Consider the following 25,433-nt stretch of genomic DNA (forward strand, 5'->3'; position numbering starts at 1 on the left):
TAAAGTCTATTAAAATTCAAAATGTATCAGTGTTTAAAGCGTGGTTCTCTTGCTGGATTTTTAGATATGGAGCTTCAAATGGGCTGATTACAGAGACTCCAAACTTTCCATTTTAAGATTTACACCAGGCTAAAAAAGCCTTTTGGAGGGGGATATCAATCTAGATTTTTAGTTATAGTGCACAGAGGTGATGTATGTGGCAAAACCATAAGTGAGTATCTAAAAGGAGCATTTTTCATAGATATGGAGTAAGTCAGAACTGTTTCTGTCAGAGTCCTTTATCTCTGGTTCATTTTATGATGCCAATTCACACAGGGCAGAGTTTCCATATAGGACAGTATCAAGTCAGTGCAGTAAGAATTCTGTGCAGCTTGCAGCCTGCCAGGCTACTTGATGCCAAAGCCAAGCAAGCAGCAGCTCCAGAGCTAAATCTCCCTGGAAGGAAAATAAGGTCAATTTTCCTGGGTCACCTGTAACTGTCAGAAGAGCAAGGAAATCACCTTTTCCATCTTAATTAAGGCAATTACTTTAAAAATAGTAGGGTAATCGGGAGCAAAATGTTCCAGAACCACCAAAGTACATTATTAAAGGGCCTTTACCTTTTTTTTTTTTTTTTTAACAAACAAACCCCTCCACTTGTTCAGGTATGCTTTTCCTTCAGTTGGAATTTTTCTATTCTCTCATAGTAGCCTGTACAAATCCAAATATTATACATCTGATTTTCATACAATCCTCTTGTTCCATCAGGCAGGAAATGCTCTACAGAGGAGAAGCTGTAGATATGAGAAGATTAAAAATTTCTTGAAATAAGTTGGTGTTATACATTTTTTTTAAAGAAGAAACACATGTTTGGATCCTACAATGAAATGCAACTACAGGTGAGGTTTATATTTGCAGGGCTATGAATTACAGAACTGTGTAAAAAATTCCTGTACACTGCTGAACCCACAAAGAGCACAGGTCAGAACACAAGGGCTCAGAGATCCCTCCATACACATTTACAAGAGGCAAATTGATTTTTTTTGTAGTTAAAGAAAATAAAAAAGAAGAATAAACAGAACTTTTGGGGTGAGTGAAGTTAGAATGCAGCTGGTTGTAGCCATATGGGGGTTGGCCTCTTCTCCCAAATAGCAGCAAGTGGTAGAAGAAAAGGAAACAGCCTCAAGTTGTGTCAGAAGAGGTTTAGATTGGACATTAGAAAAAAATATCTTTGCTGAAGGGGTTGTTAAGCCCACAAAAAGACTGCCCAGGGCAGTGGTGGAGTCACCATCCCTGGAGAGATTTAAAAGATGTGTAGGTGTGGCACCTGGGGACATTTAGCATTGGACTCGGCAGGGTTAATAGCTGGCTTTGATCTTAAAGATCTTTTCCAAGCTAAACAATTCTAGGCTTCTATTCTTATTACACACATGAAGTAAAACTTTTAATTTATTACAACACTATTTCTAAATATAATATTTCTTAACCACAGAGCACAATTGAATTTAAACCATGGCTTTTTTCCTCCCTCAGTGATACTGTAATTTAATCTTCTACAGCTGTTTTTTGTTCTATTACAAAAAGGCAAAACTTTTCATATCTAATTAACTTACTCTCTAATTTCAGCTCAGCAAATGATGCATCACCCTCATCTCAGCTAAGTTGAGATGCCAGATGACACAAGGAAATGCTGAAATATAGGGTCTAGAACACTAGTTCCAAGGATGCATTGAAGAAGCCAGAAAGGTTATTTCCAAAATTAGCCCAGATATTACACAGAGGAGGAAGGTCTGTACTCATTTCTTAGTACTGAAATCACTAGGACATTGCAGGTGCCAGCATAGCCAGGCTGCAGCAATAGACACTTGTCTTTCTTTTATTTCCTCCTGTTGTAAATTTCACACATTCCTCTTTATAGCTTCCTCATTTGCAGAGGCTGTAATTAAAATAAACCGAGCATCTTCCACAACTTCATCTGTTTCCAAAATACTGTCAGAAATTTTCTGGACAGAAAGATGTTCCTCATGTCCCAGTGTCATTTTCTGGCACTCCAGTGAAGCAAGTTCCAAATATCCTCAATGCCACCTCACATTCAGAACCAGATGAGCTGTTCCTTCCTGAAACAGAATTGAATCACCCAAAGAATCTAAGTGCAAATATGTTTATACAAGTCATATAGCCATTTTTCGGAAGCAGCTTTGTTTTGGCCTCACTAAGAACTTTTTTATACCCACAGTGATTGTGTCGTTAACCAAGAACAAATGCACTTCACACCCTTGACCACCAACACAAAACTGACAATTTCTCTGATCTTCAACCAAGAGTTATATTTTTATTTTTCCTGCATAAATAAGCGAAAAAATAAAGGTAGAATGTAAATTTCAATGAATTGTCCTTTAACAAAATCAACAAATATGATTAACCTATGCAAAGGACTAAAAAATAAACAATGCACTTATAGACTTAGAATCTTCAATGACAGAAAATCTCTTAAATCCAACAGTAGTTTATATTATAGGTTTACATTCTACAGTGACAGAATGTCTCCCATATCTAACAGTATTTTATACATCTACAGACATGTAGAATTCCTCAGATGTTAAAAAAAGAGAAAAATAAAAGCTCAAACAGCAACCAATGCACAAACGCAAAACCAAAAACACCCCAACAGAAAACCCCCAAAACAATTCTTCAGCTCTGAAGTATTTTTAAGAGCTTAAGGAGATGTTCAACACAACACCAACCAACATAAACTCAATATCTATGGAAGTCAAACACTCATTGTGTTTTTCAAATTACTAGCCCACCTATTTGATTTGAATTTCCCATGTTATTTGCAAGCATTTATGTAAAACGCCCACTGCATTCAGTAGACAGAAAGGAGAAAAAAATGCAACAAGAAGATGAGACAAGATGGACATCATTATAATTTTAGGAATCCATCATTCCTCTGACACATTTCTCTGCTGTTTTATCACTGGGGTTTTTTTGGTCAATGTTTGTCATTAGCATCACTAAGAAAGCCCTGCTGCTGATTCTCACTGTGATTTTAAAACAGCCTGCATAATTATCTGTTTACAGAGATACACGTGCAGAACATTTCTGCCTGATTTGCCAAATGTTTTTTCTATTGGCAAACTCTTACTGTGTAGAGGAAAAGGAGCACCTCCAACATGGGCTGCATGAGACAGGAGGGGAAGTTAAGTGGTAAAGTAGTTTTTCTTTCTGATTTTTTTTCCTTTCCATGTATTTTGTATGCATTTATCATTTGATTCAGGAGTCAGTTTATTTTCCAAAGTTAGAAGGCACATAATTGCTCATTAAGTCTACATACACACAATCAAGTTCTAAGGTTCATCTCTATGAGGAGAATGAAATTTCCTATACTGTGTGCAAAAAAGAAAACAAAGAATTTTGATCAAGTGTGCCTAATGATTTCAAAAATAAACTTTAGACTTTTGAGGGCAGAGGGGTGAAGTGTCAGAAAACAATGAATTTAAAGAGCAACCTTTAAAATACCAAGCCTGCAGAACTCAGCTCAAATTTTTATCACAAACAGACTGAATTTGTTTCCAGAGACCCATGTTCTTTACAGGGTCATATATGGCTTCTAATTAAGAGATAACACAATGTCCATAACAGCTCCAGGTAAATCTATGATTCCCATTTTATCGATGAGGCATATTAAGCATCAAGCAAACAAAATGTCTGTTTATTTCAGATGCAGAATTTGAGAACGTGGGACCACATTGTTTCCATAATAATATTTTCTGTTACAGCATTTTATGCTTTCAAAGTACAGCTCTAAGCCCTCAGTATTTTCCTAAGTCAGACCTTAGTTATTAAGTTAGAAAGCAACAAAATGAAACACAGATGGTGACTATCTGGGAAACTGTTTTTTTCCTTGTATGCCATGAGAGCTTTGTGGCAGAGGCTGGGTCATCACCAGTTCTGATGCAGAACATCCAGCTCCCTTTCATGAGGTTTTCTTTTCCTTACAATCAGCTGCATCATTCCCTTAACTGTCCATACTCTGTAACCAAAAATTTGGGAGTCACAGAGAGGAGATACACCTGCCTGTGGTTCCTATCGGAGTGCCCACACTCTACCTCCAAAACAAAAAGGAGAGATCTCATGCTAGATTATTGAAATTGTTTGATATGGAAAGCAGTTCAGTTCTCTAAAGGATGCCAGAAATAATAAGTTCATAAATGCATATCAATGAAATCCTGTGATTCTGACAGTACCACCACAAATGCCAACGTGCTTCAGAATAAAAAAAAAATGTCTTCAACATGCCACTACTCAAAGCAAAAATGACATGAATACAATTACCCATACTTTAAGGAGGTATTATAATTTCAGCTAATCAAGTCAAAATGTCAATGAAAACAAAGAAAATTTAACATTTTTATGCAAGTTTTCCAGAATCTCAGGGAATGATTTCAAAAGCTCAAGTGCAGTATCCATTGGTATATTTAGTATGGTTAAGAACAGAACAATTTTTAGTCAAGTGAGACTGGTAATTTTCTATTAAAATATCTTATTTATGTAAAAGTACTATCATAATATTAACTTTCTGTTTGTAATTTTTGCTTACATCAATTAAACTACAAAGCCATAAAATATGTTTAATAGTTCAGCAGCAATAAAACACTTAATGAACCAAATGACACTTTCTGATACCAGTACTCCTGATTTGCATTATATGGGAAAACCAAACCAAGCCAAAGCATCCCACCACAACCTGGACACCATTCTCAGCTGAAATGTTTTTTCTATGCCAGAAGAAGCTGTAGAATTCTTTATATAGTCTACTAGGGGAAGTCTACTGCTCAGGATGAGGACAGAGGGACAGCTGCTGCCTTGACTTTATGGAGGAGAGCTAGAGGTAGTGAGTACAGGCTACAGGAAAAAATCAGCTGGGACTAATACTAGAATATTATCCTTTCAGTCTCATCTCTCTAAAACTGAAATGTGAGGCTGAGGTTAATAATTCTGAACCAGAGGACAGAAATATAAACTACCTGATTCCCAAAATTCATGCCTCACTAAGAGTGGCAGGTCTACCTATGGAGAATACTCATAACTGGGAAGATTCCCCAGGAGCACTGTACCTGAAATAATATTTCCTAGTTGTGAGCACTCAGATAACACGAAAGTACTACCAGAATAGGAAGTGAAATTCTTCTATTCTTGACTTAGTTTTCCATAAAAAAAGCATAAAAGGCACCCAAAACCTAGTCTCTGTCACTTTAACAGGAAAAAGCACATAGAAAAGCCCTTAGAACATATATGGAAGAGGCAAAATGTACTATATCTGAGACATTATTGAAATAACAAAGACAAAACCTGATGAGATTCTTCTATATATTGTAGGAAGTGTTTGACAGTTTTGGAGATTATTTTAAATAGAAGAGCTTTTCAGCTTTTCATTACTGGTTTGAGGCTTTGACAACTCAAGAGTCTACATCATCTTATTTTTGAAATAGAACCCAGAAGGGCCACTGGGAGTAATGACTGCTAAATTATTTAATTGTCTAATTTATCTACAGAGGCCTTTCAGGGGACCAAAAAATAATAATAGCATTCTATACGGAAACATCTTATTTGTTTATCTCTAGTCCATAAGTTTGTAAAGGGGGAATGTTGCCAAAAGTAACATAAGGACCTGGAGCAATGACCTAAAATTCTGAGAATCTTGAAGTTTGTACTCCCAGGATAATCAAATTTCAGTGGAAACCTAAATCAAAGGATTGTTTTGGCTTCCTTCAACAAACTGTTTCTATCCTTCTTTAAAGTAAAGAAGGATAAAGTAAAGTAAAAGCAGGTTTTACTTTTGCCCAATTAAAAACTCCTAACACCTGATTACCTGAGAGATTTCCTTACATTCCTGATTATGGCAACTCCATGCCATGGGGCAGGGATGGATTAGTTCAGCATGAGCTAATTCCAGAGCCATAATGGCTGAGGAGCACACTCCAGAGACACCCACAGGAATTTACTGGTTCAGGCTGGTCTAAGCTGAGAGGTTATTGGCTCGTGTTTCATTACAACAGACAGATTTGCCAGAGGATATCTTTATGGAGAATTTGTGTTGATGGCGTTCCCAAGCTGATCATGAGGAAAAGGTCAAATGACTCTCCTTCAGCCTTTACACTGAGTTTGTCACCATCCATTTTCGGCTCACAAACAAATATGAGGCTATTCTGCAGCGCAACCTCCAGGAGCAAGAAGAGCTCTCTCTACCTTTTACGTGACTCTGAAAATGAGAAAGGAAGTTTTCTCAGAGGATGTAGGTCATAACTATGTCCCCTACCATCTGGTCCTTGAAACCCAGTAAAGGAGGCTGAATATATTGCATTCCAGCACTGTCCATTGACAGACAGTCCCTCAAGGACTGTAACTAACTGGTGAAGTTTCAAACAACCTCCAAACTTCTCTAAACACCATTAGAGCTACAGAAGTCTTATATTGTCTGCCTCAGTAGGAAACGATAAACTCAGTAAGAAACTGCATGAACTTCCTTTATTTACTTCCCCTTTTACTACAGCTAATCTGCCTTTATTTGCAGTCAGAAAGCATTCATACCTGAAAGTTGACTATTTTTTCATGTAATCCTCCTAATCAGCAACAGAGCATTTATATATTTAATTTTAGACTACATTTGATGGTGGTTAATACTTTAATTAGTTATTTACACATGGCAAAAATTACAGAAGCAATTAGGAATATTCAGATTAATTAAAAGTATTAGGCAGTATTAAATGTGAGAGAACAGATTTTAATTAAATCTTTCAAGTATTTTTTATAGTCTCCTCTGAGATTTCTCCTTGAGAAATAAACTAAAGGAACACAATCATATCTGAATCAGATAGCTTTGCACTATCATCACCATAATGTTTTAAAAGCATCCAAAAGCAGTTAGTTAATGAACTTATTCTTTACTATTTATTAAAAAGACTATCAATGCAAACTTTTTTTCTCTCCATCCATTTGCATTACCAGTACTGATACAGTGACTGGTAGTAAGCTGAATTGATTGAAATGCTGTCTTAGTCTCACTGTAGCCTATTTATACTCCACAAAAACATTTGAGAGAATTACCTGTCAGCCAGTCTGAAAAATTCTATTCAAGAAGGAAGGATCTTTGTATCTATTTAAAACTCAGCAAGATGCAGAGGACTGTGGATACCCTGTGGAGTCCAGCACCACAGTTCAGACACTCTTTAAAGCAAACCATGAATGGTTCCCTGTGTGTGGATTCCCAGCTTGTGCCTGTGACACTCCTGGGACCCACAATGACACCTGTGAGCTCTGTGCCTGTGACACTCCTGGGACCCACAATGACACCTGTGAGCTCTGTGCCTGTGACACTCCTGGGACCCACAATGACACCTGTGAGCTCTGTGCCTGTGACACTCCTGGGACCCACAATGACACCTGTGAGCTCTGTGCCTGTGACACTCCTGGGACCCACAATGACACCTGTGAGCTCTGTGCCTGTGACCCTCTCTGACCCTGTGAGCTCTGTGCCTGTGACACTCCTGGGACCCACAATGACACCTGTGAGCTCTGTGCCTGTGACACTCCTGGGACCCACAATGACACCTGTGAGCTCTGTGCCTGTGACACTCCTGGGACCCACAATGACACCTGTGAGCTCTGTGCCTGTGACACTCCTCAGACCCACAATGACACCTGTGAACTCTGTGCCTGTGACACTCCTGGGACCCACAATGACACCTGTGAACTCTGTGCCTGTGACACTCCTGACACCCAGAATGACACCTGTGAGCTCTGTGCCTGTGACACTCCTCAGACCCACAATGACACCTGTGAACTCTGTGCCTGTGACACTCCTGGGACCCACAAAGACACCTGTGAACTCTGTGCCTGTGACACTCCTGGGACCCACAATGACACCTGTGAACTCTGTGCCTGTGACACTCCTGGGACCCACAATGACACCTGTGAGCTCTGTGCCTGTGACACTCCTGGGACCCACAATGACACCTGTGAGCTCTGTGCCTGTGACACTCCTGGGACCCACAATGACACCTGTGAGCTCTGTGCCTGTGACACTCCTGGGACCCACAATGACACCTGTGAGCTCTGTGCCTGTGACACTCCTGGGACCCACAATGACACCTGTGAGCTCTGTGCCTGTGACACTCCTGGGACCCACAATGACACCTGTGAACTCTGTGCCTGTGACACTCCTGGGACCCACAATGACACCTGTGAACTCGTGCCTTGCTGCCAGCACAGCCCTGGGAAGGACACAGCCTTCCCTGCACAGAAACATCCCTTGGGGACTTGGAGAAGCACATGAAGCACATGGAAACACTGAGGTGAAATATCAGTTTTGTGATTGTCTACTACATACAGACACTGTCTCAAAGCATAAAACATACTTAGCAAATGGACTGTAATATTCAAAATACCAAGAGAAATAAAAATCAACCAAACACAAAAATCCCAGAACAAGAAAGCAAGACTTGAAGATACCAGAAAACCTGATATCATGGATGTTGAATGATACCCTCGCTAACATAATTGCCCTGCAATTCCCTTGATTAAATTACCGGAAACAAGACAATATTATAAAAAAGTACCACAAGGTCATTTAGGTCAGGCAGTTTAGAATGTTGGAGCATACAGAGATATTAATGGCACAACTATTTACATTCAGGCTATTGGCAAGATATATGCTACTAAATCCAAACTGGAAGAGGGTAGGTTTAGGTTGGATATTAGCAAGAAATTCTTCCCTGTGAGGGTGGTGGGGCACTGGAACAGGTTGCCCAGAGAAGCTCTGGATGTCCCATCCCTGGCAGTGTACAAGGCTCTTCCACCCCAAACCATTTTGTGATTCCATAATGAATCTTTTTCAAAATATCACGAAGAAATCTAAAAGGCTTTTTAATTCAGTGTTCTTGCTGTATATATGCAAGCCAGAGTAAGATATTTAAGTTCTTTTACTCACAAATGAATCACCCACGTAGTGTCGGTGCTGTTTGTTCCATTCCCATATGTTCCAAGATACTATTTTGTCCTGCTTTTGCATGTATACAAAATTAGAATTGCAAGTTGCATCAATTTTCATCTTTAAATTGGTTTTATTTACAACCTCTAAAGTTCCTTGATTATTTCTAGTAACATTTGCATCAATGTTTGCTTAAATTATTCATGACATTTCAGTTATATCATTGGGTGCTTCAAAGTAAAACTCAAAGTAACTTTTCTTTCCTGAGAACAAAGATATACTTCCCTTGCTCTCAAGCAGAAATTCATAAGAAGATGAAAGAAATGCCAAGAATTGTTAATAAACAAATTTGTGGTGCAAATTATAAACAGAAAAATGAAAATATTCCCAGTGGAAATAGAAAACACTGTCTAAAAATGCCTCCCAACACCAATTACGTATATCCAATTAGGATATTATTTGATTTATCTAGGTCAGGACTCAAGAAATCTTTTGTTGCCCAAGTAGCATGTGAATTACACAACCTCCCTGTGTGGGACAAGTGACTGGGGAAAATTGCACTGACCTCAGGCGGACCCCGAGGAGGACAGAGGCAGCTGTGTGCTGCAGTCACTGCAGGTGCCACATGAGCCTGTCCCCAGCACATGAAGGGATGGCCTTGTCCCTGTCTGCTCCAGCCTTGGGGGGTCCACAAAGCAGGAGATGGGGCAAGTGCAGGGACTGGAGCTTTTCTCTGTCCCTGCTGTCCTCCTCCCATACGGACACAGTTTTCCTCCAGTACATGTAAAGCAAATGAAACTATATAAAAGCACATAACAGTAGCCCCTTCATGCGTTTTTCCTTTAATTCTTCACCCTTAAACCATCACCCTTTAGAAAACAAAGCATATTTAAGAACCCTGTAGATTTCATTCACCCCAATCTTATTTTTTTGTTCTAACATTGAGACAAACATTGTATTTATATATCCCAATGAAAGAGAAGGACATTATGAAAACTTCCAGCTTATAGCCTTCAATTTGTACTCTAAATCAAATACTTCTCTTCTTTCAGTAAATATATATAATGACCTTTTTTAATATGAGAAACTATATTTATTAATTAAATGCAACTTTACCATAAACAAATCACCTATTCAATTCAATGTTATGGAAATGTGCTAACATTATTTCATAGGAATGAGGTGAATTATTCCTTAAAAATCCCCAACCCAGCAAAAGAAAACTAGAGATTTATATTCAACAGTAAATTAGCTTCCTCAGAAGACTTCCTTAAGTGCTTGATTAGACATATTTATGTTTTCAAAGCACATTTATGATTTGACACCAAATCATGCAAAATTTGAAGTTTCCTATGGCTTTGAATCACAACCAGGTGGAAGTGTCTAAAAGGCTGCCAACATTTACCCCATCATGACAATAGCAGTTGATACTGATATTGCAGTTAAGAACAGGTCACAGACACTGAAACCATTGGGGTCTCATCTCACCAGGAGAAAAATAGCAAAATGTGGCTAATAAGTTTGGTCTGAGCAGCCCTCCCTGGGGAATGATTTCACTGAAGGGGTGGGAAAAATAAAGTTTGGACTTTGAGTCACAGAGAGTGGGAGAAGTTTAAAAGCAGTGTATTAATATTTCTTCCTTAAGATGCTGTTCAAGGATCCTGTTCCAATCTTAAAGATCAGTAAATTAAAATTTACTTGAATAAGCAAGCTCTTGTGGATACGTTAGAGACTTATTCACAAGGTGACACATAGCTTCAGAGATGAAAACTGCCAACCCAGCTAAATTTTATTAAGGCAGTCACATCTTTAGATATGATCACACTGCAAGCATTGCCTATTAAAATAAGATCATTTGACCTTCACTGGGGAAAACCCCCTTCATATAGCTAAAAAAAAAAAAAAATCAGATATTTATACACAGAAGGAAGGCATTTCTACTTCATAGTTCAAATAGCATTATTCTTTGAAGTCTCCAAGACCTTGAACCAAAATGTAAAAAGTCAAGAATGTTTGCTAAAGCAAACAATGCAAAGGACAGCACTATCTTGTCTATAAGATGATTTTGTTATTGGCTGCAAAAAAATTCAGAACTAAAGTTCAATTTTCACCTCCAAAAACTAAAATTCACCCACAACTGTATTTGAGATAACACATTTATTTTCCAGTTTTAGGTTTTTGTTTGCAAATAGCACTGTATGGCAACCACTGGAGCAGTGCCTAAGAAAGAAACGTTTGATTTCAAATGCTTTGTTCTGGAACTCCAGCTTGTTTGAACAGGACAAAAGGCTTGCAAGAGAAAATTCTGCAAACAGTTGTTAAATTTCAAAGATAAAACCAAACAATATCTTACAGCAAATTCTCATGACAAAGGGGTGCATTAGGTGGGATATTACTCTGGGATCACGCAGGGCTGCGAGCTCTGGCTCTTGGCACATGGGCAGACTAAAGGCCTCACAGTCACTCAGGCTGGAGAAGCTTTACTGACATAGAGTGAGCAACTGGTTCTTTTCTTCTCAAGTATTTTAGTGTCTATCTTCTTTCTGCTGCTCTGAAAGAACTTTATTATAAAGCTATATGAAACTATTTCTTTTGTTGTCAAGATAACTATGGTCCAAATCAGCAAAATAAAAGCCTTGTGTTTCCAGAAGTATCATTTTGATGCTGGTTGCATTGTATGAACATATATATTAGGATACATCCTTTCATATATTCAGAAAATTACTCACTAGGCATTTGATACAACCTATATTAATAACATCAGCATTTCAGCTATTTTATGGATGCTTCCTAGAGAAAAAGTGAAGTACTGAGCAGCAGCAGCAGCAAATGGCCCTTGCTATGCATGTGCACGCATTTATATATTGCTAGTTGTCAATACAAGAAAGCTGATCTCACACCAAAAGGATTCTCAGACAGTCTGGGGAGGGGGAAAAAAAGTCCCACAAACAAACCTCTTACTCCTTCACCTACAAATAAATAAAACACAGCAGTGAGTCAGTTAATGGCCATTTATCTGAAAACAAGAATAAGAAATAAAGAAAAAAAGATCCTTTTGTTTCCCTCTTCCCCTCATGATTCACGGTCTTGGCTCTGCAAGCTTGGCTCTGATGACAAATGACGCAGTGGTAAATAGTTGCCCTTGTTATCAGGACAGGTCCATATCAGCTCTATTTAATAAAGCAAGAGTTGTAGTTACTGTCTCTCTGATTTGTACATTTCTTCCTCCTCAGAGAGCTCTTTGGGTAATGCTTTCTTTACCTGGAATCACTCCAGAGCAGTCGCCTACCATTTGTTCAGTGCCGGTTTCCAGCTGCCCCAAGGTGCTTAGGTGGTAGGACTAAGAAGTACCACCAAGCTCCAGTAACTCCACTAATTAATTAGGGACTTTGGGGCACAGACAGGATGCTTTACTTTTAACATTTTTATTGAAACATCTGCCCTCTCAGTTGTCTTAGAGGAAATCCTGGGCTAAGTGCACCGTTTCAGCTGCCAGAACTGACATTTCAGCTTCTCTTCTAGTCCACGAGGTGGATTTCTCATTAGGGACTGTTAAGGGTCTGTTCACGTGCCAGGGCTTTGAGGAAATTTTTACTGCCCTTTCTATGATAAAACATTTGACAGTGCTAGGGCACACTGAAGTTATAATTCAAATCCTTATTTGAATGTCTATTGGAATTTCTAGAATCTTTAAAAAGCAGCTTTTGAAATGCTTATGAATATGGTGAAAAAGAGAATAAAATCAAGTCAAGTCCCTTGGTTGAGGTAGCCTATGCTATGCACCTTTTTTCTTCAGGGAAATAAATGGCTTTATTGATTTAGTGTCCTGAAGGCATTATCTTTGACCACATGAGAGAGGAAAATATACTTTTTCCAGAAAAAAAAAAAAAAGAAAAAAGTTTAATCCTAAAGTTTCTGAAATAGGCAGAAGACTGTTCCAGAAGACCAAAAGTCCAGAAGACTAAAGTCCTCTGGAAACCCTTAAATGCTGTTCTTATGTCCTTAACCGGCCTCACACACAGCAAAGAAAGTGAAGTGTATTGTACTAGAACAAAGAGGTTGTGTATTTTAAATCCTCTGTATAGACTAAAATGAGAAACAGAAGTGAAATCTGTGCAGTTGTTACTGCCCTGGTAGTGGAAACGCAACCACAAAACATTCTCTGCAGCCCCTCAGTCATACCCCAAATCCTGGTGGACACCACCTTTGCCACCATTGCTATGGCCCTGCTCCTCAGCCCTCTTGTCAAAAGCTTTTAACTCAGACTCTTTTTAAATAAAGAACTCTTTCTAAATAAAGAACTTGATCTGGACAAAGGTCTCTTCCAGACTTTACGTAGTAGCATACACTTTAAATGGCAGCAGGGTTTTCCTGCACCTAGAAATTTTACCCCAGTGTCTCCCTGGCTTCCACCTCTTTCAGAAAGCTTTCCCAAACAGATATGACAAGGGACTGATGATTTTGCTCTCTTCTCAATATTCACAATATGAGGACAATTCTTGGGCACAGATAACTTCACAAAACCCGTATCAAAATCTGCACTACAGAACACTGCCTGTCTAAAAGGGAGCGCTCGCTCTCCAAAGATCACATTTTCAGAAGTATTGCTGCTTCTTAACCAAGAAACATCTGTGGCATTTAAATGATTATATTAAAAGAGTTTGGGCCATTCTGAGGATGTTACTGAACTTCTGTACCTTTGGAAGTAATTGGTAACTTGAACTAGACCCACTCTCACATGACCAACACTTTTGGTCCAAAGGTACCTTCCAAAATCCACCTTCCAGTCACAAACTCATGATGTGGAAACTCTGCTTACAAAACAAACATTCTATTTCATTAAAAAAGGCCCCTGACTAACATGTAATGAAAGACAAATAGCATTAATAACTTGGTCCATGTTTTGCCACAGTTCTTTTCTTACCACAATATAATCCAGCAAATGAAAATCTGGTGGGGAAAAAAAAAATTCCTGAGAAATACTCCTCCTTACACATATAGCTTCTATAGCATCCCTATTAACAGCTTGCCTGTTTAATCCCATGATTTTTCTTAGCTCACCATTTGATAAAGTTTGACAATGTACAATTCAGCTGCAAAAGTGCCCATAACAAGTGCAGTCTGTAACATCACTGTTTTCCTTGGGGCTAATGATTTTATAATGAGTTTAGTGGAAAGCCCCTATGCAATAAGTTGTAGCTGACAGCAGCCCAAGGGAACCTCTAAGTGCTAAAAATTAGCTACTGAGGGATGTTGAATCTCATTTTTTCAGGATAGAAAAAGGGTTTATTTTTGAAAATACACATATTTTCAAGTAGACATAAATCAAACAGTAAAAAAATTGTATTGCTATAGGCTTTATCCTGTTTTTATTCTTACACTCTTATGAGGTAGCATATACTTAAAAAAGAGCAAGATTAGTCATCCTGCTAGAGATGTAATTATATTAATTTGTGACACTGTACTACTTGGTATCCAAAAAAGGCTGCTTTGAGTCAACTTGCCTTTGTGAGTACAGAGCTGAAGACCTTTACTCCCTTTTCAGGGGGCAGAATCTCAGAGCACAAAATTCCTCCCAGTCAGATTCACAGAGTGGAACTATACCTTTATTATTTTTTTTTTTCCAGCAGCAAAAGCTCTGTTGCTCTGCACTGTCAATACATTGGTTTGTCAACCTGAACAATTAGTTGCTATCATTATATAGCATGTTACACAAATTTATCACAGCAGAAATCTGAGGTTTAATGTAGCAGAGCAAAAAAGCTAGGGAGAAGTTCAGCCCTTTCAGAAACCAGGGATAATGACCACAAAGCAAAATAATTCTGAAACCATCAGCTGTTAATACATACATATATAGAGCCTCTGAGTTGCAAAACCACTAATTCTTAAATGAAAATATAGCTTTTGCTGCTGAAATCACTACAAAGATGGGCACTGTGTCTATCTTTGCCAGCACCTTTTCAGGGTGATTTGATAACTTTAAAATGGCTCCTAGGGAAACGTACAGAGCTTATAATACCTGTCCTAGAAAATTGACCAGCACATTTTCAGGATATTAAATAAATCACTTTACAGACTAACCCAACATTCTGTAAGGCAAACTGCCCTAGGAAAGTTATTCTTTACCTGTAGAACTTTAAATGAACTAATGTATGTAATCCCATCCTGGCCTCCCTGGAGCAAATACGTTCAGCTGAACAAATGCAAATCAGCTGCATGAGATCAGCATTCCCTAATGCATTGTCTGTATGCATAACACCTGTTAACCACATCTCCTTAATAAATAACAGAATTATATTTCAATTTACCCAACCCCCCACAAATACAGACAAATTTAACAGAACCAGATGGCTAGCTACTTGGGCACTAGCTGAAAGGTAGAAAACAGTAAAAATGCATCTAAAATAATCATTCTAAGGTCTCTACAACCTGGTTGAAAATGATTCTGCTTTGACATACTGTGATTATACCTGACACAACTGGAGTTAACTGTGATCCTAATTTGTATGTCTACCTATAGTCATAAAATATATACCTGCTTATTGTATTTCCCTCCCGGCTACACTTTTATCTACACACTTATCAAATATAAACCCACAATTATTAGGAAAAAAAAATCTTTTTCTACATTGTAGTAGAATATTTAAACAGAAAGGAAAAATAGTTCCATTTTGCACAAGGAAAATTATTTTCTAAAATTTTGGGAATACAGCATCTCAACCTGAATTTTAACACTTATAAATGAATGACTTGGAATTAATTTATGCTGTTTTGTGTCATCAAACACCACAAATATACATAAAAATATTTAATAGTTTACTCCATTAATTTTTCTGTTTTTTTTTTTTTTCTTTTGATCTGAAGATGAGTTGTCAGAAGCACAGGAAATCCTTGAAGAATTCTGACAACAGCTTAGTTTTCCAGACCCAGAGCATTCAAGATAAGCTCCCAATATGAAATACTGGCTGCTTATCTGAATTGGAATCCACATCCAAACCATTTCAAGTGAGACATTATGTCTAGTGGCCCTTAGGTTGCTGTGACTACCAGCAACACAGACTTCATTTGGAGATGGGATAAAGTTCATAATTCAATTACAAGGATGATTGCCTAATCCACTGAATAAAATGGACATAAAGGGTAAAATAAACAAAAATCCCAGCTTAGTTTAATGAGATTCTTTGACACAAAAAGAAGTAATTTTATTAAATTCTTCCAGAAATACCTGCTGAAAATGTAGATATTTATCACTGAAGTCAAAATTTAATTGCAGCACAAATTCAATTTAAACAGAGTGCACTGAGTTACAACTATATTGTATTAACTGAAAACATGATTCATCCATGCTTAATAGTTAACAAGAGCATGGGAAGAAGAATCACATTTGAATAATGACCACTATTTGAAATCCTGAGCATGCTAGGTAGAATTCTGCCATCAAATAGAGCAATACAACAATTACAAAAACGCTTCCTACATTGTTACAAATTATGGCAATAATTGTTGGTCTATTTTCCAGGAACTATTGATTGCTAGAATTGATGTTGTAATTAATATCTACCAAGATGCACCGAAGTTAATTAAATTAGTGTAAATTAAATCTTCAGAAAGATAATGGCTATTAATTTAACATTAGAACATCAAAGGGTAAAAAGTGGGAAATAAAGAATAGTAAAACAAATTTGATTTAGTAATGTAGGAAAAAATTCTAATGACTATGTGAAAACTGCTGTGATCTCACAGCAGATATAACTAAAACAGCCTAATTTCCATTAAGCATTTTTTAGATTGAATTCAATTTGTTTGGTAATGGTTTTATGAGACCACCAAACTTTAGTCTGAGGAAGGGCAGTGTAAATGTCCCCAGCAAACAGACTCCTTTGAGATTCTGGGTGTTTGAGTCTCATAACACACCACGGGCCATGGCTTATGCCAATATCATTGTGATGAACAGCTCCAAAGCTCAGTAAGCTTCTTCACAGGAAAACTCTGCAAAGACAAGGAAAGGCCCAAACCTTCCTGTCAAAAGACTCTCATCTCAGTAGAGTTTTCATAAGGGCATTTATTCAAATTGCTGCAGTTCAGCAAATTTATGTTTTAAATTACTTGTGGGGAATAAAAGACTGCTCCCAACACTTTGAGCCTTTTTGCTGCTTGGGGCAGGTGCCCTCCTCCTAAAGCTCCTCTGCATGCTCCTCTTCCCCAGACCTACTTTTTGTGGTCCTGTACAAGTTTTAGGTGTCTTAGAGACTTAACACTTTTTCCTAGGCTGCATCAGCAGCAGGCTGAAGGACCCCAGTTTGCTCTGTTTCTTTAATGCTTCTCACAGACCTATCAGAAAATTACTTTTGCAAAACAGAGGCTCTTCAGAGTAAACATGTGGTCCTTGTCCTGGCAGGTGTAGATCTCTCTGGCAAAGGGAAAACCCAACCCCTTCCTTATTGCTTTGGAGGAAAAACTGTTCTCCTTGGGCATTAGCTGTCAGTCCTAGCTACATCGTTAAATGAGGTGAGAGGAGGTACTAGATAGACAAAATAATTTTTTCTTATTAAAAGCATCACCATAATCTCTATTATTTACACTCACACAGAGCAAAGATGTCCAAAGAACTACATCACCATCTATATTCCAGTTTCTTACACAGCCACCAGTGCCACCATTTATTTTACTCTCTGTTTATACTTAAACTGAAATGGGTGTAAACAAAAGCAATTGCTTTGTTGCAGTCTTGGAAATAAGCCGAGATTGAACACTCAAAAGCTTTAGAAAAGCAGTTCCTTCAGGAGATATTTAGGAAATTCCTGAAAGCACATACACTTTTTAAAAAGAAAACACTTCTATTATCTCTGTACTAAGACAGAAATTAACATTGGAATGGGAAAAGAAAAATAACCAACAAAACCACAACCAGTTTGACTGTCTGTTTTGATGAAATGTCTCCCAATAATTAAGAATCTTTTTCTACACAAGCTAAAATTTCAGAGTGATATATTCCAACTAAACCAAATCACAGAATTACATAAGTACAGAACCATTTAGATTGAAAAAGGCCTCCAAGAGGATTCTATCCAGTAGCCCAGTACTGTCAAGTGCCAAGAATTCCTGCAATCATGACTTCCTTTGACATGAGCAGGCAACATTATTGTTTTTTGGCTATGCAGAGATGCAAAGTATGCTTTCTGCCTGTTGCAAAAACATTACCCAATTCTGTTTATACCATTACCATAGTAAATGAAGACTTTCTTTACTGCAGTTTTTCTACATTATTATTATGAAAATGAAGACTCTTAGGCAAGTGTTCACTTTGCTCCAGTCACCAAAAAAAAAATGCCCTTTGAGAACAATAGGTAAAACAAACTTGCTAAATAAAAATCAAGAAATAGATAGTAGATGAGTAGTAGAAAAAACTGCAATCCGTCCGTTGCTGTTTACAACTGCAAGAGACTGTTTGAACAGGGGACTTCCTTCTGTGACACAGAATAGGTAGATTTATTTGCTAGTAAGAACAAAGCCCCATAAAAGGCTAACTCTTCAAAGAACATTTTCCCAGTGTCTGCTGCTAAGTAAACACAATGTATAAATACCTCCAAGCTTAAATGGCAGGAAGAAAACCCACTGTTATAATGACAAGCCAAAGATATTAAAACAACTACCCACTTCATAAATAAATACAGAGGAAAAACCTTACACTTGTAGTTGGTAGTGGTACAGCTGCTCCCAGGCGTGAGATAATAACTGGGAAGAAACAGAGACTTGCACTCTCAGCAAAACCAGCAAAGTTTATGATTTATGCAACTGATTTAAAACTCAGTTCCATAGTCACACATCTTACGAGCAAGCCATGACCAAACAGGTCAATGTGTTTTGGCTTCTAACCCTGTCCCTCAGGACCCAGTGGCAAGGCATCAGTGGCAACATGACCTCCCTTTTGTAATGGGGCACTAACTTTGTCACACAGCTAAAATACTGCAAGCATTCCTAGGCTAATAGGTCAAGGGAAGATATAATTTTTATATGAAGCCATTTCTGCATTGCACCAAGTTCCCTTTAAAAGAAGCTGTAAAGACAATGATTTCCTAATTTGGGAATGCTCCTGGAGTACAGGGACTGTGGAAGGTAAAGTCTAAATATAAATATATATATATAAATATACCCAAGCTCTGTGCTGCAAGGCTTGAAAGGACTGGGAGATGAAATTGTACTCAAGTGGATATTTCTTACAGCCTATGTGGCAGTTGAGACAGCCACAATACACACAGAGTATCACCATACAATTTCAGAAAACTTCAACCCATACAAAGTAACACCTCACCTCTTCAGAAGGCTTCAGGCACCTGCCCACACAGAGCAACATCAGGTCACTTCAGAAGGCTGCAAGCATCTGCCTTTCTTGTTCTTCAGCCCAACCTTTTATACCCCCATGTTCCTGCAGTGCCCCTGTGTGCCCCCTGTTCCCTTTGGTGGTTGCTCAGTGCACCTGGGCACTCCATGGCTCATTGCTGTCAGTGCTGCTCACCTGCTTCTCACAGCTGTGCCCACTGGGGATGAGGCTGGGCCGCAGCCCCATCCCAATCACCACACACTGTGTGCCTACAGATATTTGCATGACACAAGTTCTTGGGACCCCTGTTTGCACTAAAAGTTCAGGTGCTATCATTCCAGTTAGATTTTTTGTGAAGTTTGTTTATGAGATAGCTGCACACAAATATTTAATTCCTATTTCACTTCTAAGTGTCTGAATTCTCTCTGTTGGTATGAGAACGAGAGATGGTCTGTAAACATTTTCACCTCTTATTTATAGGTTATAATGACTTTTAATAAATAAAATATCCATCCTTAAAGCAGTGGAGTTCACAGGCACTGCTTGACATGTGAGTTCTGATGTGTCCACCTCAAGTAAGTCCAAATCTGACAGCATGAATTTATTGTTACACACAATTTCTCATAAGACAGTCAAATCAATCGGAATTCACTTTCATAGCAAAACTGAAGGAGAAAAATTACATGAGCTCAAGTCCTGTTACTGTAGCACTGAAACTGAAATTTAATTCCTTTTCCAATAACTTGCCAAAAGAGACTTCAATCTCATGATGTAAAATCCTTATTGAGATGATGTTGCCAAAGCCTGAACTGCATGACTTGCCCAGCTTAACCTTCCTGTTATGCTGAAAAGCTATTCTGTTATTAAAACATTTATTTTAATCCAAGGAAGGACACACTTTGTCACTGAATTAAGATGACTTTTTGTATCTATAATGCTTACATCATACTGCTTTGTTGATTTATAAAAAAAACCTCTCCACCATCTCTCATAATTCTTATTTATCAATACTAAACATACTTATTTGTTCATGTCATTCAAAAATTAATAATAAGTTAGCTTTTGTGCATTTTCTTCATTGCTCCAAGCCCTGTGCTAAATAGGTGTTCAAAACAAATAAAACAATTATCCTTTTTTCTGTCTGCCTCTATTTACAGCCACAACCCCCGCCCCCGCCCCGCAAAAAGAAAAAACTCCTACTTGTTAATAAACCAAAGTATTTAAAAGCAAAAAAGGCAGGCTTCCTTTGCCCTCCAACTCCAATAAGCATAGAGGTTTCATTTCACCTTCCTCAGTCACAAAAATACTTCACTACAACCTTTACACCAGCCTTTCCTAGCACGGCTTTTTCCATGAGTCCCAACTGCTCCTTTCCATCACCTTCTCCAGACTTGACAGTAATTAGAACCCTGAATTTATTTAATATTACAGAACAGAGTGAGAGCATGTGCTACAATTTTACAACAGGGAAATTTAAATAAATATTTACCAATAGTTAATGTTACTGTAGTCACTTCAGTTGAGCTTATGTTTTGAAACTCCTGTGAACCCCTCCTGACAGTCCCACACATTGAGTATTTATTTACTTGTTACCATCTATTCTATGCTCCTTGCAAGTGCAGAATCAAAACACCAAAAGGATTCATTATCTCAACATAAACAACAAGACTGGTTTCATGTTTCTTCTAAAATAAACAAACAATTGAACATACTGAAAAACTCTTTCAGAGATGTTTTAAAAGAGTAGCAACACTTGGTTTCTCTACTTCAAAGAATGTTAAAAAATCTGACTTGAATTTAGGTCGACCCCTAGTTTAAAGTATTTAATATAAGAAAAGATGTGTTTGTTTAGCACTGTTTGAAACAGAAATGTTTACAGCTGAGATTGAGAAAATCAGAAGAAAAAGCTATCTCAAAATGGAAATCATAAAAACCCACTCATCTACAAACATATTTGTGCTGACACATCTTTAGCTCCACATGTCCTTACAAAAGAGGAGGACTGAAAAGTGACTTTATAAAACATGCTAAAAATAAATGCTGAAAAATACAAATAAGTTTTTAGAGTTTGAAGCTGAATTTACCTGGACAATTGCAATGAAATATTATTACTTTATAAAGAGATAACAAATGTAGAACTATGGAGCTCCATTTCACACCTCTTTAATTTCATATAAAATAGTGGTACATTTTATTATTGTTTTCCTGTGTTTACAATTCTATTACAATATTTCCAAAGCATAACTGAAGGTTATCCAGCATTATTATGCTGCTTTATTATCAGTTAGAACTGGTTTAAGATGATTCCACTCACCACTAAAGGCTTCTTACTTTTATTGTGATTTTTTTTTGAAAAAAACATCCCCATAACCGTAAAATCTGTTAAGTTCTTAGTGTATATATATGTGCTCTGAGAAACAGTTTGCTTTTATGAGTGTTTATTTCCATTAAAATGGAATTTAATGTGTTTACTTCCATTAATGTCTCTCAGAAAGGCAGCTGGAATCAGCTCTTAGAGCTGTAGCAAAAATGACAGAATTTGCTGTTTTCACAAACAGGCAGTTTCTATTGACTTTAAAAAGGGTTTTCGAAGACTGTCCCTTCACCCTTTAAATTGATTAGCACTTGTTTGTAAGACAAATCAATATAACATCCATCGAATCTGAATCTTAAATGTAAAAAAGCCTTGAAGGGATTTTTAAAATTTTCTATATCTATTTAATTTATGAAACAATGGCCTCCAAAGTTACACAGCAGATAACATCTATTTATAGCAATGACAAGTGTAAACAAACTTTAAGGAATTCACTTAAATTCTAGATAGATACTGAACATTAACAAGTGTTTAACTGGAGCTCAAAGAATTGGGTGAATTTTATACTGTTGATCTCAAATTTTTGTATTCATATTAGCTAATGGAGGTTTGTGAAATTATATAGCTTATAGATAAATGCCTAATTAAACATCCTAGATCACTAGATTATTCCTGCAAAAAAGAGGATAAAGACTTCAATACAAGATCATGTATCAGGAGACCATCCACACTACCACACAATCCTTTGAGTTTTTTTCAGAGGGAAAGAATCATGTAGCAGATTGCTGCAGTAAATAAGATTTGCTTGATTATGTGCTTTGAAGAAAAAGTATGTGGGTTAGTTAAACTTTGCCTCAGATTTTTGTCCCTCTGGTCCTCAAATCAAAGCTTTGATTTTGTATAGCTCTGTGGAAGTTAAATCAATTCTCAATTACAAAAAAAAATCACTTTTGTTCAGAGGATCAGGTCAGGATCCAAGAAACTTTCACATGCTTGTTTTAAATGATACAATTCAGGTAGTATCCTCTACCCATTAACCACTGTAAGCCAAAATCAATTTCTCATGTACTGTATGTCCAGGACGGATGAATAATCTGGTCACAGTCTGAAAATACAATTTGAGACACTGACATGTATTACCCATTCTAAGGCAGATTTCTGTACTAGCTTTGATTCCTCCTGTTAAAAAGGGCTTAATTAGAATTAAAAGCCAAACACAGGCAGAGAATGCATTGGAATTTCATCTCAAAATCACTTACATTAATGTGTGATACTTTTATCCATATTAAGAAAGACAGTACTCTGTATTTATGTTCTTTCCCTCAAGAAAACACTACCCCAAGTCAGGCTGTTGCAACAAATGCCTCCCACACTATCAACAGCAAAGCAGGTTTCAAACACAAGTGACCATAAAGATTTTATCCAACAACACTACTCTGCAACTCCTTTTGTTCAGCTCTGTGAATAACAGAAGTTCCAGTGCAAATTAGGAATGCAGCATTTGTGAGCACAGTCTATGTCTACTTGACTACAAAGACCTAACAAATGGAGGCAACCCACTTATTAAACTACTGCCACTGTCTTTTATATTTATTTCAATGAGATAGCACTCTAGAGATGTCAGGATGTTTATTCCTGTCAGACACATTTCAAATGAACAGCTTATCTCAAAAGTTTTGCTTTTTTTGTGAGGATATTTTCCCTGATCCAGACAATAAAAAAGTGTGTTTAAGGACAGCATTGCATTAAAGGCTTCCTACAGAAGTTAGAAAAGAGAGGGCCATATTTCCAAGCCTTCATTGATGCCCACTTTAAAAACATGCAGTGCAAACAAAACAACAAGGAAGAGGATAATTTTATGTTTAGCAGGACTCAAAATGCAATAAAATATTAATTGTGTTTTTGTTTTAAAAATTCAAAGGGGCACGATGGATGGATATCCTTTGGGCTGTAACAATGTCACAGGAGTCTGCAATCTGAGGAAAGACCCAGAATTTCCAGTATGATTTTGGACAGCTTCCATGCCAGAACACAGTGATTAAATAATAATCTCTCTTTCCACTCCTCTGTGAGGAAAGTGCTTTATTCTTGAAACATCTCTCTTTGGTCTTAGAAAAATTGGCACAATAACCATGCAAACCCCCAAGTACATAACAAATTTATTATTTCGGTCAAAAATTCTTGATTGAAAATCCAAATCCCAATATTTGTCTCTTAAGAAATTCAGTGGAAAGAACTTGTGTCTCCATTATAAAGTTCTAGCATTCTTGTTGAAAATACCAAGACTAAGGCAAACAGATCCAACAACTGAATTAAGCATCTACGTCAGGTTTTGCAACAATCTCAAAACATAGGTGTTCAGGTCCCAGGTTCTATAATTATACTACATCTTTTATTATTACATTATTTTGTTATTACATACAGATGTTCCCCCCTAAAAACAACCCTCAGCAGGTTTTATTAGTTACATTATTTTTACTTCTATAGCTTTCCCTTGTTCACCAGCTGATTGAAGGCTGAGAGGCCTTTCGCCAGCTCAGATAAGCTTCTGATTTGGTACAGACAAAAAAAGCAAAATATTCATGAATGTTTCTCTCTTGTTTTATGCACATATCAAATAGCTGCAGAGCAAACAGCTTGGCCAAGTAAAAGCCTCACAGGCCCCTTGGCTTCCTGAAGAGTTTTCTTCCATATTTACTTCTGACTGACACTGGAAATTTCACAAGGTCTTTCTAGAGCTTTGCTATATAATGATTTCTTTTAATACGCTTAAGCAAAACTGCTGAAAATCTTTCCTTCCTCATATAATTTCTTTGAAAAATAAAGAATCATGCATGAGACACATAAATTAGTTAAAAATAGGACACACTTGATATCCAGATAAAAAATGCCATGGTCACATAAATGGACACATAAACTGATGGGGACAGGAACCCAGCACTGGCTGTCCTCAGCCACCAGCACTCCTTTATGCAGCCAGGCAAAACCACATCCAGGACCCAGATGGAAGCCCAGTGATAATATTCCTCTAAACAGATTTGATGAGTAGGGATCTTAGAATCTCTGTTTCTAGAGTTATGTTAAATGGATTTTGAGTGTTGCCATACTTTCCTCATGGGTTAGACTGGAAAAGAACAGTATAGCCTGTATATTAAATAGCTTTTTGCTCTTAAAAATATCCTTTTAATTCCATACTTAGTTTTCAGGGAATGTGCCTAATTAGAGCTAATACTTTCTGGGTAAAAGCAAGGTTTTAGAACTCTCAGAACCCCCTCAGGATCTCCTTGCAGAGACTTGCATAACAGTACCCCCAATATAAGAACCTCTTAAAGCACTTTGAAATAAAGTTTTTCTAAGACCAAATATATTCAGATATAATTGAAAATTGTAATTGTCTTGGTTCCCCAGTTAAATATTGTTGTATATTCCAGCATTGGTGTTTATATGGCAAACATTAGGTTAAAAATAGAAAATTTAGTCTAAAGATCTGCCTGAAGATGTGTGTCCTTTGCAGGAACATCATGCAAATACACAAAACATGTTGTATGCAAAAGCAGTTTTATTGGATTCTGTGAGATTACTGATGCCAGTACAAATAATTTACACATTATATTTTTATAATTTATATATTCACACAATGTATAAATTAAATATTTACAGAAAATGAGTTTCTAACTGCAATTAAATGCATTTTATTTTTTCTATAACAACACTTTCTCCACAAATCAACATAGGTGCCTGAGACTTATCTCTGCAGGGACTAAAATCCTTTAATAATATTGTTTTAATTTTCTGATATTAAAGGAAAAATTGTCATCTAATGCTCCTTG

At 37.3% G+C, this 25,433-nt stretch overlaps 1 protein-coding gene across 2 annotated transcripts in view; it reads right to left on the minus strand.

The window, feature by feature from the left end:
* TENM1 (teneurin transmembrane protein 1) overlaps window positions 1-25,433 on the minus strand; it is an 838,901-nt gene that overhangs the window by 493,908 nt on the left and 319,560 nt on the right. The window contains exon 1 of one of the 2 annotated variants that reach the window (XM_068204871.1): window positions 19,281-19,387. The exons of the other annotated variant lie outside the window; for it this stretch is intronic. The gene's annotated coding sequence lies outside the window, so the exon portion shown is untranslated. Of the gene's footprint in view, window positions 1-19,280; window positions 19,388-25,433 lie in introns of those variants that run through there. 2 annotated transcript variants of the gene reach the window in all.

This window comes from Anomalospiza imberbis, chromosome 14, assembly GCF_031753505.1.
Source record: "Anomalospiza imberbis isolate Cuckoo-Finch-1a 21T00152 chromosome 14, ASM3175350v1, whole genome shotgun sequence".
Taxonomy (NCBI): Eukaryota; Metazoa; Chordata; class Aves; order Passeriformes; family Viduidae; genus Anomalospiza; species Anomalospiza imberbis.